This window comes from Dermochelys coriacea, chromosome 1 (genome assembly GCF_009764565.3).
Source record: "Dermochelys coriacea isolate rDerCor1 chromosome 1, rDerCor1.pri.v4, whole genome shotgun sequence".
NCBI classification, from domain to species: domain Eukaryota; kingdom Metazoa; phylum Chordata; order Testudines; family Dermochelyidae; genus Dermochelys; species Dermochelys coriacea.
In genome coordinates this window covers 303,958,671-303,974,899 of record NC_050068.2, presented here as the reverse complement: position 1 = coordinate 303,974,899, position 16,229 = coordinate 303,958,671, and the positions used below count along the sequence as shown (strand labels likewise).

At 43.0% G+C, this 16,229-nt stretch overlaps 1 long non-coding RNA gene across 1 annotated transcript; it reads right to left on the bottom strand.

Moving 5' to 3' along the window:
• Nucleotides 1-729: 729 nt before the first annotated feature.
• Nucleotides 730-15,999, bottom strand: LOC122456327. Its single transcript, XR_006275189.1, has 3 exons — nucleotides 15,649-15,999; nucleotides 12,423-12,429; nucleotides 730-741 (listed from the first exon to the last, which is right to left on the bottom strand). It is a non-coding gene; the product is annotated as an uncharacterized LOC122456327 (long non-coding RNA).
• Between the last annotated feature and the right edge of the window lie 230 nt (nucleotides 16,000-16,229).

Sequence of the window (16,229 nt, the reverse complement as noted above, 5' to 3'; positions counted from 1 at the left end):
CTCTCACCCCCTCAGATTTGCGGGGAGCCCCCCCAGCCGGCGGGAAGGGCCAGGGGAAGAGGAAAGGGAAGGACCCTGCTAAGAAGACCAGGCCCTCCATGGCAGGGGCTGCCCCCAATGCCCTGGCCCCACCGCCGGCTGCGGTGTCCCTCCCCGCTGTCCCCTCCATCAGCTTTGCGGGTGTCCTTCCCCCGGCCCCCACAGCGTACGCCCCTGCCTGCCGCTACGTCATCTCTCCTGCCCACCGCCTCCACTACCATCTATAGCGGCCGGGGCCCCTTTCCCACCATGACCAGGAAGCAGGGCGTCCGTTGCCTCCTGGTGCCCGCCTTGCTCCACGTGGAGACCTATGTGCGGGCATTGGCGAGGGTGGTGGGGCCCACGGCCATTGTGGCGACCTCCAAAATGTATGGCAAGGTCATCTTCTTCTTAACATCGGAGGCCGCCACCCAGGAGGCAGTGGAGAAGGGCCTGGCAGTAGGGGGCATCTTTGTCCCCTTAGAGCTGCTAGAGGACCTGGGCGTCCGCCTGGTCCTGACCTCCGTCCCTCCCTTTCTCCCCAATGCCGCCCTGTTACCTGCCCTTTCTACCTTGGGGAAGCCCATCTCTGTCATCAGCCCTCTCCCATTGGGCTGCAAAGACCCCGCCCTCCGTCACGTCCTCTCGTTCCGCCGGCAAGTGCAGCTTCAACTGCCGCTGGCGGCGCGTGACGGAGAGGCGCTGGAGGGGTCCTTCCTAGTCCTCTACCAGGGGGCCCATTACCGGGTGCATTATTCCACGGGGGAGGCCCGGTGCTACCTCTGCCGGGCGATGGGGTACGTCCGGAGGGACTGCCCCTTGGCCTGGCAAGGAGGGGCATCCAGGACCCCCGAACCCCGGCAGGGCACTGGCCCCGTCATCGCCGGCGTCCCTGGCTGCCCGGTGCCCGAAACCACCCCTCCTCCTTCCCAGTCCACCATTGCTCCCGCTCGGGCCCAAGGGGCACCTCCCCAACTATGCCCAGACGAGCGGGAGAGCCCTGCCCCCGCTGCTTGCAATCTAGCTGGGCCTGTGGAGGAGGATGTGGCAGGGACACTGCCGGGCACGGGAGAGGGCCCGCCCCAAGGGGAATCTTCCCTCCCTTGTGCTGCCCCACCATTACCCCCTGAGCCATCGCCTCTGCCCCCTGACACAACCCCTACTAGCCAGCCCCCGGATGATGCCATGGAGGGCTGGGCCCTAATCCAGGGGAAGCGAGGCAAGCGGAAGGCTCGAGCTCCGCTCCTCCCATCTGATGCGGAGGCCCCCCAGAAGACCAGGAAGGGGGGCACCGATGCCAAGCCTTCCGCTCTACCCACGGGTGTGTTCCATCCACCAGTGCCGGATGGGGAAGACGTGGCAGCACTGGAAGGCAGTATCTCCCCTCCATGGGAGTCCCTCCCCTCCAAGACCCCCGAGGCACCATCTGAAACCCCAGTGTGCCCCGAAGCAATCGTCGTGTCAGGTGCCAGCGGGGAGAATCCCGGGGTAGCGGAAAACACTGTAATCCCAATAAGACTGCTTTTCTATAGCCATCTGGCCTTGCCCCGTGACACAAAGTACAATTTGCAGTTTCCTTGATTTCTTGTATTCCTTGCATTTGTTCTTTTACTTGCTAATTCCCTAACTCATTTCTAGTGCCAGTTAGTAAGTGGATTTAAAAGAACCAATGAGAAATTAAATTAAATTAAATTAGATTAGTCGCTGGTGAGATGAACATGTGTACGAACTGAGAGGTACTCAGTAAGAGGGATATTTTCTGATATTTGTTTGACATTTACTGAAAATTAAATTATCCTTTTGATTTTATAACTTAAATATCTGAACCCTTTCTCTCTTCCTGTCTGGCTGTAAGAAACGTAACAAATGTCTGCAGGATTCATATGTGAGCTGTGCTGCTTTGGGTCACCATCTGACTCAGAACATCCACTGTTGACACTTTTAAGCAGAGGCTGTGGATTTAAATGGTTTATGTCATGACATCACTACTGAAATCACCTCTGGAGGAAACATAAGCTTGGAACACTAGAAAATTATCTTCAGGTCTCAAAAGAGACAGCATTAAGTATCATTTGTATCAAAGAGATATAGCCCTGAGCAGACTTCCAAAATCTATGCTGACATGCGTATTAAAATGAATCATTTTGTGAAAATCCCATTTGCAGCAAAATTAACTTTCCATCCCAGTTTTTGTTTCCTGAAGCACTGACCACAGAATGACAACAAGCTGAATGATGCTGCATTACTGTATTAAAATTATGTGCACTTAAAATTGTGTATTAGATTCCTACTTTCTACACAGGGACAAGGCCACAGTCTCACTGTCACCAGTCAGAAGCCCCTCAATTGAATGCAATGGACAGGTGTTAATAGGTTACCAGCTTCGTCTACCAAAATGCTGTCACAATAAAATGCCCCCCTCACCTCCATGCACAGGTTCCCCTGGGTCAGCACCAGCATTATATATTACTAACACCTTTATACGCATTGGGAAGTATCTTGGGAAAGGTTAAAATGTGAGTGTGGAATGGAAGATTCCTTTGCAGGTTACAAGAAGCTGAAGGGGGAGAAAGGGAAAAAGGAATGGGTTAACTTGACGATGCAGCTAGGCCCAAAGATAAGGAATGAAACTGCACCCAAGGCCAGTGCACATAAGTAAGCTCTCTGCTGCCATACAGCCAGAAGCCTGCATCCCAACCCCGGCCAGCCATGAGAAAGGAGAACTTAGGCAGACAGAACTGAAGGGGTTGCAAAACTAATAAGATTGCGAAAGCCAGCGAGTGGGAACACAACAATCTCACAACCCTGAAACCGGTGTGTCTTAAGGGAGCCACGGAAGGCTGGTTCGGACTGGTACAGAGAACACGGGGGACAAGGGCCCCTGGATGAAATGCCCCCAGAAGAAGAGAGGGCTTAAAACCCTCCCGAGAGCTGAAGCAAGATAGAGATTTACAGCAGACCCTAGATGACCTGTGCACAGGACAGAACTCTCATCTACCCTTCCCCCCCCCGCTCCTTACGTTATACCCAGCCTTGGCCAGCTTTGGGTTGTGCGTGTGTAAGTATGAAAGTGGGTTAGGGCTCGGGCACTAACATTTTCTTCCTTCCTCTCAGTGACGTGGAGTGTACCCAGCACTCACTGCTGTTATTTGGTTAATAAAGCTTTAAACTGAGTCACTTGGTGTGGCTCCTTCATCTCCTCCCCTAAAGATCCTGCGGCCTCAGCCTGATCACCTGAAGCCCCGGGTAGACTGGTAACAGAAATCTGTCATGCTTCAAAGAGGCTCGGGAATTAGGATACACCTATTGTTCACCTGCAAAGCAAAGCGAGGGCTAGCATTCCCCTGAAGAGAATGTTTGGGTGACTAAAATGCTGGTGTTGTCAGGAAGCCAACACCCAGTTAAGCCCAACAAGTTTCTCTGTCTTTCTCTTAGTGGACGCAGGAGGGTAACTAGAGGACTCTCAGTCTTGGGCACCACACAAAAACATCACAGGCTGATGTAATGCTGATTACATAGGGAAGTTAGGTGTAAATTCTTGCATGATCCAGTAAGAAGATTTAAGAACTAGGTAAAGCTTAAATTTCACGAAGAACAATATAAATTGATTTTGTACATTTTTATATGCTTAAAGTTTAAAAAAATTCTATACTACAAAATATAAAGTGTGACACTCACATTGCATAGATAAAAGAAAAAAAGAGGAAAGTGACACAAATACACATTTCTAGAACAGCAGGAATATTAAATGATAGGGAATATTTTAAGCACTGATATTTTCAGCATATGTCATATTGCTCAAAATGGTAAGTAAGTCACCACCATGGAACCTAGTTTAGACTACCAATATGTATTAAATTGTCACAGACTTCCAAGGAGAATACTCCGAGTTCTCTAAAATCATCCATGCTCTTTCTAGATTGAAAAATTATTCTTTCTGGGGTGGCCAGTTCACTTTAATTTCTAAGCCTATTGCAGTATAGTACAATCAGGTGGTTGCAGTACTCCTGTCAGGTTGTAGCCCTCTGATTGCTATACTACAAGCCCTACTGCAACTTTCAGCTTCTTCCTCACCTCCTACAGGCACAGCTCCTTAGCTAATCCCTTTGAGTTTTGCACACCAGCTCCAACCTGTCATACCAACTATAGCCCTAATCCTGAGATAAACTGGGCATGGGGAGTGGAAGAGAGAATGAGTATTCAGTTCCCAGGAATTCCTCTCCAAATCCCAGGGAACAACAGGAGGCACCAGAGAGAGCAAGGAAAGGGTTCTTTGGGTCTCATGATCCTGTTCAGAAGGGTTAGAGAGCAGTAGAAATGACAGCAGGAAAGTTTTTCCATCCCAGTTCTGCGACCCCTAAGACATCAGCTACATTTGCCCACTTCCTGCTGGTTTTAAGAGGAGAGCTATAATCCAGTGGATATTATGCAGTCAACAGGAGAGTGGGGAGGGGGGATTGCACTCCTACTCATTTCCTAGGCTTTTAAGGGCAGGAACTAAAGTTTAAACTTTACTTGAACCATTAAACTAGGCTTAACATCAAGGGCTCATCCATTTGCAAACAGCAACTTGTTATTCAATGTTTCTCGCTATCACTACACCCTCTGAGAAAAACATCCCCAGAAGAGGACTCTAGTCAAATCTTATCACCAAACATATATAAACTGTACCCTGACATTATTTCCTATTGAGGAAGAAAATTGCTAATTTCATCAGTCAGTCTTTTTCTGTTTTGAAGAATGATGAGCAGAACACAGTCGTCAATAATTTGAATGGCAGGGGAATTTTTGTTGTGTTTGCTTGTAGTTTTATTTTTAGTGTTTTATAAGACACAAAAGGATTCGTGATATCATTATATGCTACTGTAATCAGATGTAAATCAAAGCATTTTTCTCAACCAGAATGGAATTAAGATTCCTGAACTATACTCTAAGATTAAACATAAATGATCAAAGTGTAAAAATCTCAATTCTTATCACACTTTCCACCAGTTCCATGTCTAACTTGAAAGACATGGCTACAAATCTCCACATCTTAGCTTTGACCTTGAATGAGAACAAACAGAGGCATGGATTTTTAGTGTCTGGCCACACCTGTATTAAAGGTAACACATGGGAGAAAGGTTACCCACTCTATTACCCACACTCTCACCTCCCAGGCATTTTAAGTGATTCCAGTAGAGGGTTAAAGTGCTCCTACCATGTAGCCCATAACTTGGGGTAAACTCTCTTCAACCTACCCCTAGGATTCAGCTTGCTCTTCTGAGTCCTACTCCCCTGCAACCATGAGGGGAACATATGGTACTAATTGGGGCATCTTGGCACACAAAGGACACAAGGTCTCCCCCCTTCCCATAAGCACCAGGCCCATCAGCAAAATCCTAGGTCTTTTACTTCTGGGAACTGTTCCTTTTATCCTGATAACTGCATTGGAAGTTGGTCACTGAGGGGCACCAGTGACTCGCTTGGTTACACCTCCCACCTGCACTACCTGGTATCAGAACCTCTCCCCAATCTATTCCCTTGCTTTCCAGAGCCAGATGTCAGCTCCTCCATCTGACAAAAGTACTCCCTCATCCATGAAAAACTCAGACTGATTATCACAGAGGTCCCTGTGATGGGCCACAGAACACTAGTCTCCAAGAACATCCTGGTAACCTCATGGTTTACCTTCTTCTGAGCCTTATCCACATAGGTTGGGTCCAAAGCTCCCAATTACTGCAGTCCCTACCAAATTTCCCACCTGCTGAGGCAGATGGGTGGGATTGTCCTGACAAGCAAAAATTAGATGTATCATGTTTCTCTAAGACAGTAGGATCCCTATTTTGCTCTGTTTATGACCTCCCTCAAGGCCTGTCCTGCACCTTTTCACTCAAAGGAGGATTTCTCTGGGGTAGGGACTATCCTTGTGATGTGTGTACAGTGGGGGTCTGGTCCTTCAATGGGGTTCTTATGTACTGCAGCAGTAGGAACTTCAAATAGTGATTACCATCATCATCATTCTGCATCAGATGAGGCAGTTTGGGCCCATTAGAATTTCCTCTAGTCAACTGGAGGGGACAGTGGCTGTTGTATGATGTGAACACTTCTTCCTGCATTCAGCCTACACAGAACTCCAACTGCTACTGACCTAAAATTCAAGGGCTTCCTTGAGCCCTACGTCCAATGAAGATTTTGGATTTTACTTCAGTGAGACTAGGAAGATGCCCATTCTAACGTCATCTACCATAGCAGAAAACCTGACATTGTTATAAATTCATATTTTCTGTTAATATTTGCTGAGTTGGAACTAAATTCAGCATTAAGTGGCTTGATTCACTGCAGTGTTGCTCCAGTTTTATGCCAGCATAACTCCACTGAGATCAACAGTTATATCAAGCCCCCAAATTGGTTTCTTCTCCCTGCTGTTCATCCTTTCAATTAAATAATAGTAGTCCCACAATCATCCTGAGAGAAAATGGAATGCGCCTGTTGGACATCAACAAGACATCTCTTTAAGATGAAAAAAGTGTCAACTTTCTGTAGTTGTCTGGACTCTGCTAGGAATGGAATAGTGGGGGGTGTACTACCACACAATAGGAACCCAAATTACTGTAGCCTTATGTCAAAGAAACTATCCTAAGAGAAATCATTGTAAAAATGGGTTGTGCTAAAAATTGTTTCTTAATAATCTGTTGACAATCAATTAGAAAATAAATATTTTGAATGCTGAAGATTTCACCGGAATTTTTCTATTTCGCTATCCATATGTATCTTGCAAAAGACTTTCTTCAGGCACTTATGGAAAATTAATTGAAATCATGTAGAACATGTAGAAATACTTTTTTTTTACTAGTGTAAATGCTGCAGGTTCCACAAAACAAAGAGATTTGGGAAACAGATTTTTTTTCCCCCTTAAACTGATTGTTGTTAAACTGCTCTTGAGGCAAGAGGCAATTTTGTATCTCAGCTTTTCTTTCAGATCAGAGAAGGGACAATGTACATGAGAGACTTTATAACAAATTTGGAATGCCCTCCCATTACTTGATAAATGTTAATGTCTTCAAAAGAATTAGCCCAGAGAAGAAAACAGAGACTGTATCAGAGACTAAACAAATTCTGTGAGCATGAGACAGAGTGAATAAATTAATATCAGGTCATTCTCTATTTGTACTTAGGCCGATATGCCACTTAAGCCCTATTCTGAGGATTTAAATGGGAATTATCCACCAAAAGACCTATGCATTACTTAATGTATTTGCACAGGAGTGAATTTCACTCTTCTTTAATACTAATAATGTTGGATTAGCATGACCATAGCTTCAGAATAATCAGAAGTGGTTTGGAGTCACTTGGCCAGATTTTGCTCACATTGATATCAGTGTCACTGAGAGCAGAATCAGATCCTATTATGTTGCATAGCTGGAATTAAGGGCTCAGACCAAGGATTAATATATTATGATCACAGACGATTTTATTTGCTGGGATCAACATTCTGGAGCGACCAATTTGGTGATGTCGTTTAGTTATCAGATGTAAGTAGCCTAGTAGTCTAAACTCCCATTCATTTTGCAACAGAATGCCTCATCAATGCAAGCTGAAAGACAAGGCTGGAAAGGCAAACAGTAGCAGAAAAAAGAAGGAAGGCCAAAACATGGGTAGGTAAAGGAGACAGTCCCACTACAGCCATCCTACTGTTATGCAATTATTTAATTATCTAATAATTAATAATAATATTATTATAATAATAATAATGGAAGATAGACCACAGTCTCCCTCCCCTCATCTACTTTAAAAACTGACTATCCCACAGCTGACACCCCCAATTCTTGGCAATGCAGAAAGGGAAAAACACATGGCCTACAATGCAGGAAAAAAAAACAGAAAAGGAAGAGCACATGGCCTACACAGCGGTGGTGGGAAATCACAGCATTCATCATTGAAAATGAGTTTTCAATAGACAGAAAGCAGCACTTTATTATAAAACCTAAATGCAGTACAACTTTAAAGCATCAATAAAATGTGGCAATCACTATTTTCTTTAAAATTGGTAAAATTAACTTTAGTGCAGTTATTTCACTGCAGGGGTTATTTGTTGTATTTTCTGTTTGACTGGGTATTTTACAGCAGGAAAGTACATATATTGTGTCTAAAATACAAATTATTTAAATCTCATGTTGACCTACATGGACCAAACTTAGTAAGATATAATACAGTAAATGCCACTATAGGGGCCTTGGGAACTGGGTGAAGGTAGAGCATATTGTCAGGAAATGGATGCATGCCTGGCTGATGCTGGATGTGTGTGCATGCCTCCACTTAGCACTGTATAGCAAAGTGATCAGATTCCTTGTGACAGCCACTTATCCGAACGGCAAAATCATTTCCATCCCCCCGCCCCCCAAGTCTTGAACTAAGGTAACTGGGCAATTCTGTGGAGTTTGGAGAAAAGCAGGACTGCACATCTTGACCTGTAACACAGAACCTAATCCTGGAGAGGACATGAGACAAGCATCATTCATAGTGCATGTAAATTTGCTTTGTAATAGTTATGAGTGAAGCCAATATCACTGAAATGCAAGTAGGAGAACATACAGTTTGGCTACTGATGTTAGGTAGGCTTGGCAATAAGTTAAGGGCCAGTGCACCCTATAGTCGTTCAATATTTAGAAGTGTTTTAGCATAAGGGGCATAAGGGGTAGCATAAGTATCTTAACCTAAGGTTATAAGATTTAGCAATAAGTGCTTTGTAAAAGACAAATTAACCACAAAAAACAATTAATGCTTGAACGAGCAGATTTCTCGCATGTGTGGGGTTAACTGCATTAACGTATTAATGCACTATTGACGCAAATAGCTCATGTCAACTATCCTGATTATGGGTAGCTGGAAAGCCACACATGGAAAAAGGGCCAAGCCCTAAGTACTTATGGTCACACAATGTAAATATGTGAAAAAAAGGCTATACAGACTGATGTATGAATGTTCACAAATGGGATTTGGGGAATGACAAGAGTAGGCAGCCGCTCAAAGAGTCACTTCTTCTTGTGATGATCTCCACATTTTCTTCTGTCTTTCCTGTTTCCAGTCTCTATAATGTTGTAAGAATGTCAACACTGAGGACTGTTCTCTCCTGTACCAGTCATGAGGCTGTAGGTATCCAGGGGGTCATTCTGTTTTACTTAGCGTGTTCTATCTTAATTTTCCATGATTTCAACTATACTTCCTGGTACTAAATACAACTTGAAGTCTTTGTTTGTGCTTTAGTGATCTCATCTTCTTCACTAACTCTCAGTATCTCCCTGAATAAAGGACCTGTTATTGTCACAAGTGCATTTGTACCCAAGACTAATCCAAAGCTAAAACCCCCAAAGCAAAGAGCAGAAATGGAATAGCTCTGCTTTGGCTTACTGGTTGGAGTAGCCTCCATGGTCCAGATCCACAAAAGTACTTAGGCATTGCAACACTGTGTGTTTACAGTGCCTAATGTCCTAGAAAAGTCACAAAAACAACACTGAATCCACAAAAACTGAGTTGGATGCCTAGGCTCCTTATACGATGAATGGGGAGAGAGAGACACCGTAGAAAGCAAGCTACAGAAGCCAGATGCAGAGGATGTGCTAAATCCTATCCACTTCATGAGCCAGGCACCTAAATCTGGGTTGCAGGGAGGCGCCTATCTCTGTTTAGCAATCCACAAATGGGAACCTGCACCCTGGTGTCAAAGGCAGCTTAGGTGCCTAAGAAGTGTCTTGCGAGTGCCCTCCTTACTCGGCACAAAACAGCTGGAGGAAGGTGGTTACAGCACTCCCCCTGGCATGTGAGAGAGCCAGGTTCAATTCATTTCCCTCCTCTGCCTAATAGGCGGAAAACATTTGAACAGGCGAGTGCTTGAGCCACTGAGCTATGGGATATTCTGATGTCAGGCTCCTTCAGTCTCTTGAGTTGAAGCTGTTCCACTGTGAATAAATGATGAAAGAGCGATTGGAGCAGGGCGACTGGACCCTGGGTCTCCCACCTCCCAAGGGTTTCCTAACCACTACACTGCACTGTCATTTCTCTCTCTCTAACCCAATGACCATTCCACTGTGGATAAACACTTAACTAATCCTCAGTTCGTGGATTGCTCTGGGGCTAAGGTGGGAGAGAGGTGGCCGGATACCTAGAGGGAAGTAGCAATATGAATGCTCAGAAGCAGAAACTTAGGCACTGAGGGAATGTAGGTGCTAAGCAAATTTAGGTGCCTACAGAGTTTGGCAGGAATTTTGTGGATCACGGTGGAGCCAAACCTGGGACTTCGGCACTTCAGCCCAAGATTTAGGTGCCTAAGTCTAGGGGTTAGGTATCTAAAGTACCTTTGTCACCCATGTTATACTGCTGCCCTTCTTCACTGGGGAGGATGCCTGAAAGTCCAGGCATCTTCTGGCTCTACACCTCTTTCACTCCATCCGTATCAAAACATTCTCACTGCCACATCATGGGAGCTCAGTGAACCTGCAGTTTCATGCAGAGGATGTACATTCCTCATGCAGCCTTCTCCTATCTTGACAACCCCTCCCCAGTTCCACTGGGAAGTGGAAATATACTGGTTCTGCAGCAAAAGGCACTTCACATTCACCATGATTGAAGCAAAGCTTTCCCCAAATTGCAGCCAGGGTTGTAGGAATAGCTATGTTGTCCTCACCCTTTTAACTGCAATCTGTGATGAGGTTTTTAAAATCTCCAGAAGGAATTTGGACCAAACATTATACCAGTTTTAAAACATGTTATACTGGTATTTACTGATACGGCACTGAAGTAATGTAGTGGTCAATCAGGCTCTGTATGCTTAAACTTCAATTCTATATGTCACACACACACTTTACTATTTGGTGTAAACTAGCATTTTAGCTGCAAAAATGTATGATTTTTTGTCTGTTCCCAGACAGTTCTACTGAGTACATAAGAACATAAGAATAGCCATACTGGGTCAGACCAAAGGTCCATCTAGCCCAGTATCCTGTTTTCCAACAGTGGCCAATGCCAGCTGCCTGAGAGGGAATTAACAGAACAGGTAGTCATCAAGTGATCCAGCCGATCGCCAATTCCCAGCTTCTGGCAAACAGAGGCTAGGGACACCATCCCAGTCCATCCTGTCTAATAGCAATTGATGGACCTAGCCTCCATGAACTTATCTAGTTCTTTTTTGAATCCTGTTATAGTTTTGGCCTTCACAACATCCTCTGGCAAGGCATTCCACAGGTTGACTGTGTGTTGTGTGAAGAAAATACTTCCTTTTGTTTTAAACCTGCTTCCTATTAATTTCATTTGATGACCCCTAGTTCTTGTGTTTTGAGAAGGTGTAAATAACACTTCCTTATTTACTTTCTCAACACCAGTTATAATTTTATAGACTTCAATCATATCTCCTTTTAGTCATCTCTTTTCCAAGCTGAAAAGTCTGGGCCTTATTAAACTCTCCTCTTATGGCAGCCGTTCCATATCCCTAATAATTTTTGTTGCCCTTTTCTGAACCTTTTCCAATTCCAATATATCTTTTTTGAGATGGGGCGACCACATCTGCACGCAGTATTCAAGATGTAGACTACCATGGATTTATATAGAGGCCATATGATATTTTCTGTCTTATTATCTGTCCCTTTCTTAATGGTTCCCAACATTCTGTTTGCTTTTTTGACTGCCGCTGCACATTGAGAGGATTTCATGCACAATGACTCCAAGATCTCTTTCTTGAGTGGTAATATAGCAGCTATGTGCATACACTGAGGTAATTAATTCTTTCATCTCTGAATTAAGACTCTGTGCAAAGTATATCTTCAAAAGTCACCCAATTTGTGTATTTGTAACTTTCCTACTAGGCTACCAGTGAAATCTTCTTCAGCTGTGTAATTGTGTGCTTCAGAACAGGGCAGCATGGAATGAAGTGCCATCTCTTGGGACTTGGCTCAGAATGACATCACCCAAATCATTGGTTTATACTGTAGTTTCTGGAAAGGTATGAAATGATGGGTATTTGGGTTGGTAGTCTTGAAGAAAAAGAATGTGTTGTGAGAAGATTCCTCTGAAATGCTGGCACTTATTTGCAAAGTTAAGCCATGGAAATAATACTGAGTCAAACTCAGAGTGGAAAGTGTCCTTTTAATCTTAATTTCACCCACAACCCTCCAGCCAAAATTCATCATATAAACATCCACAAATCACTGGCTAGTTTGAGAGTTTAAAATGCTCCTCTACATCTTTGTTGACTTGGTCCCCGATATTTTACTTTTATATGAACTTCTCATGTCTTGTTGATCTGCTGAGCACAGTGGAATCCATTGCCAATCATCTTGTTTCACCTAACAAAGGTATGTCTGACCAGGTCCCTACAGGTAACACTCTTATGTCACAGTCTAGCCCTAGCAAATGCACTACAGTGGCAGAACTGAGCTCCTCTCCTGTACATCTAGAAGAGACACCTCTGCATGTCAAAGGACCGCTTAGCTCTCTAGTGAAGACATCAAATCTTTGGGCCCCAAAAGTAAAAGAGTACAAGAGGAATTGGAGGAGGGGGAGGTTAAAGATCAAAGATGAAGAACTAGGATTTGACAGAAAGAGTCTTGTTCAGGAGTTGAAAGTCTTTCAAAAATTTGCATTATCTCTGGACCTAATAATGTGGTGTCAAAACATCCAAATATTTACTGATTTACTTTTAAAATATCATGAAATTTGTATAAATATTATTTGGCTAATACTAAATATTACGTGCTTGGTACTTCATTGACTTCCATTAAAGGGAATCAGTGTAACAAAGACCATGTAACCTTTCTCTTCATCTAAAAAATGCCTGTAGATGAGCCACTCACAAGCAAAAAGCATCTCAGTCTATAGGTCATGTAAATAATTTCAAGGAATATCCAACCTATTAGAGAAAATTTGATCCAGGAAGACAGAACGATGACATGGACAAAGTTGCTACAGTGGCTCCACTTATTCCTCTTGCTGTTCAATGATACAAAAAAAGCTGTAACTTTTGCATCCAGATATGGCTCAAAAAAAAAACCAGTACTTTCTTAAACTTGATGAGCCAAGTTTTTCTTACACTGGTTTTAAATCCAGTCATTCCATCAGTTTCAGTAATGTGTTACTTACTCTAGATCTTTGGAATAATGTTAGGAATTTATCAAGATTCACATTTTTTCCCAAGCCACCCACCTACATACAGATAGAAAAACAGAGACCCAAAAAAATCTGCATGAGTAAGTAAAAGTCTTTTTGACTAGAAAACATTGTAATTTTGTTAAGTGAAGAAAGTTGTTGAACTCATAGCTCGAGATTGACATTCTACTTATTATTCAGAAAACAGGTATCTGCACAGTACAGGAAGCGGCTTTGTATGTTTGCCCCTCTTGCTGTTTATTTAAACTTATGAAATAGATGTAAACAAACACCTTAAGGCTCTCAGACATTCTGAAAGAAAAAAAACTGTTTCTATATGTTATCCCCATGCAAAGTTGGACCATCTCTGTTGGAGAGGGGCATTCATTCTCCATTGCCCATTAAGTCCTCACTTTCTCCCCACTATACTGTGCCACAGACAGACCATGTCTACAGGGGTGAGAGTCATTGGCCTTTTCACTAAGGGTATGTCTACACTGCAGCTGGGAGCATGTTTCCCAGATTGAATAGATCGATACATGCTGTACCAACATGCTGCTTGAGAGAATGTGTTAAAAATAGCAGTATAACTGCCAAGGACCATTGGCAGTAGCTCAGGTTGGCTGCTCATGTACATATCCAAGCAGTCCATGTGGGTTTGTGCTTAGGTGGCTAGCTCAAGTTGCCAACCATGCTATTCCTGGCTAAACTGCTATTTTTAGCATGCTAGCTTGAGCAGGGCTAGTGCCCATCTGTCTAGCTGAGTGAGGAGGTATGCTACCAGCTGCAGTGTAGACGTACCCTAAGACTTCCAAAAATCTGGGCTAATATTATTTATGACTTAGAAAAAGAGAGGTAGGTTAAAAATGCACTAAGAAAACATAGTTTATGTTTCTGGTTTCAATCCTGGACTAAGACTCAGTAACAAAGAAGGGTATTTCTCATTTTTGTTACTCAAAACACCTGTTGGTCTATCCTGAGAAGCATGAACAAAATACAAAAGTAAGGCTGAACTGAGGTGAATGCAGGATATTTGTGGCACTGTGCAGCATGTCTGTGAGGAGATTCTAGTAAGAAACACCAGGTATTCAATGGGACACTGAATATGCACTAGTCTTAATTTCCAACTGGTGTAAGGTGTAGCTCCATGCAGAGAGGGTTGCAGAAAGGAGAGGAGCCATTCAAACGGGTGACCTGTCAATCCCTGGCAAGGGGACATAATCAGCAGCACTTTGTAATCAAAGGTATAAAACAAATGATAAGTGATCTTTATCCCTTGCCAAAAGCAGATAATTATCTGATTCCATACTGTACCCATATCCCATACTGACTTGAGTCAAAGAGACCTGAGGACTCCAGATGTCAGAGTTAAGAACTTTGATGATACTCCCCCAAAACTGGAGCACTGAGAAAACTACAGAGATTATTCAGAAACATCTGATTGAGACAGTGGAGGAGGAACCTCAGAAATAACTGGCCTCCAGCCTTTAGAACAAGTCTGGCCTTTCTTACTACTTTAGCCATTGGTACTAATTGCAAGTGCATTCCAGGGGATATTCATCAGGGCATGTGGAAGAACACTGTTTAACCACCAGTTTTGCTCTTCTCAGCATCATAGATTGACAGTTACAATTTCAATAAGATTGTAGGAAACAATACAGTAATAAGTATGTCAGAAGATTCTCTCTCTTGACTAATAGATTCCAGAATGTGTAGGAACCAAGATAAGCATCTAATTCATGGCATGCAATCCATCTATAATGATCTGTCCAATTTTAGAGAATCATTCTGTAGATTGATACAGACAATTGAACATGTTTTCTGCTTAGCATTCCATTAGCGAGTTCAAAGAGAGGTGAAAACTGTAGATTTCAGTGCATATTTATAGTAAAAATTGCTAGATTTTTCAAAATTCACAAGAATTTCATAAAGCAAATAGGAATTTCATAGAAGCTGAAATTTTCAAACATTTTGAAACAACCGTGCTGTGGTAGTGATCATTTCAGGATTCTAAATTGGTAGTTTCAAATTGCTCTGTAAGTAAGAAAAGGAGTACTTGTGGCACCTTAGAGACTAACAAATTTATTTGAGCATAAGCTTTTGTGAGCTACAGCTTACTTCATCCGATGAAGCTCACGAAAGCTTATGCTCAAATAAATTTGTTAGTCTCTAAGGTGCCACAAGTACTCCTTTTCTTTTTTGCGAATACAGACTAACACGGCTGCTACTCTGAAATCTGCTCTGTAAGTGGCAGTCATAACTAAATGATGCTTAGCACTAGGTTGATGGAAACAACTACAAAGATGGAAGAGTAGTGCATTTTTTAAAAACAACACAACCATAATTAATATAATTTAGGGTTTAGTAGGATTTAAGTGGTTTCAAGTAATAACAGACAGAACAAGGTAAGTTACTAAGTAAAATAAATTAAATCAAAATATGCAAGGCTAACTTAATACACTAAGGATCTAGTTACAAATACTAACGTCTCATGCTACATGTTATCTGAGGTACAATCCTTTTCAGACCAATATTGTAGGTTATGGCCTGGGTCCAACAATCACTCACACCTCCGTAGTTACAGTCCTTTGTTCCAGTTTCTTTCAGGCACCTCTTTGGGGTGGAGAGGCCATCTCTTGAGCCAGCTGAAGACAAAATGGAAAGGCTTCCAGGGCCTTTTATATTCTCTCTCTTGGGGGTGGAAACCCCTTTGTTCTTCTGTGCAAAATCACAGCAACAAGATCGATTTTGTAGCCACCTGAGCAAGTCACCTGTTCATGAATGATTCAGCTTTTTGCTGGCCAACACCATTGTTTACAGGTTAGTTTGGACATTCCCAGGAAGGCTCAGATGTGGATTGGCATCTCCCAATTACTTGAATAGCCCCTTCACAATATATTGGCCAAACCTCCCTTATGTGTTTCCTATAGCAAACACTTCAAATACAAGCATAGAGCCAACACTCATAACTTCAGATATAAAAATGATAGATGCATACAAATAGGATGAAGATATTCAGTAGATCATAACCTTTGCAGAGATATGTTACATGGCATATCTAGCATACAGCATATTCCAGTTATGTTATATCCACA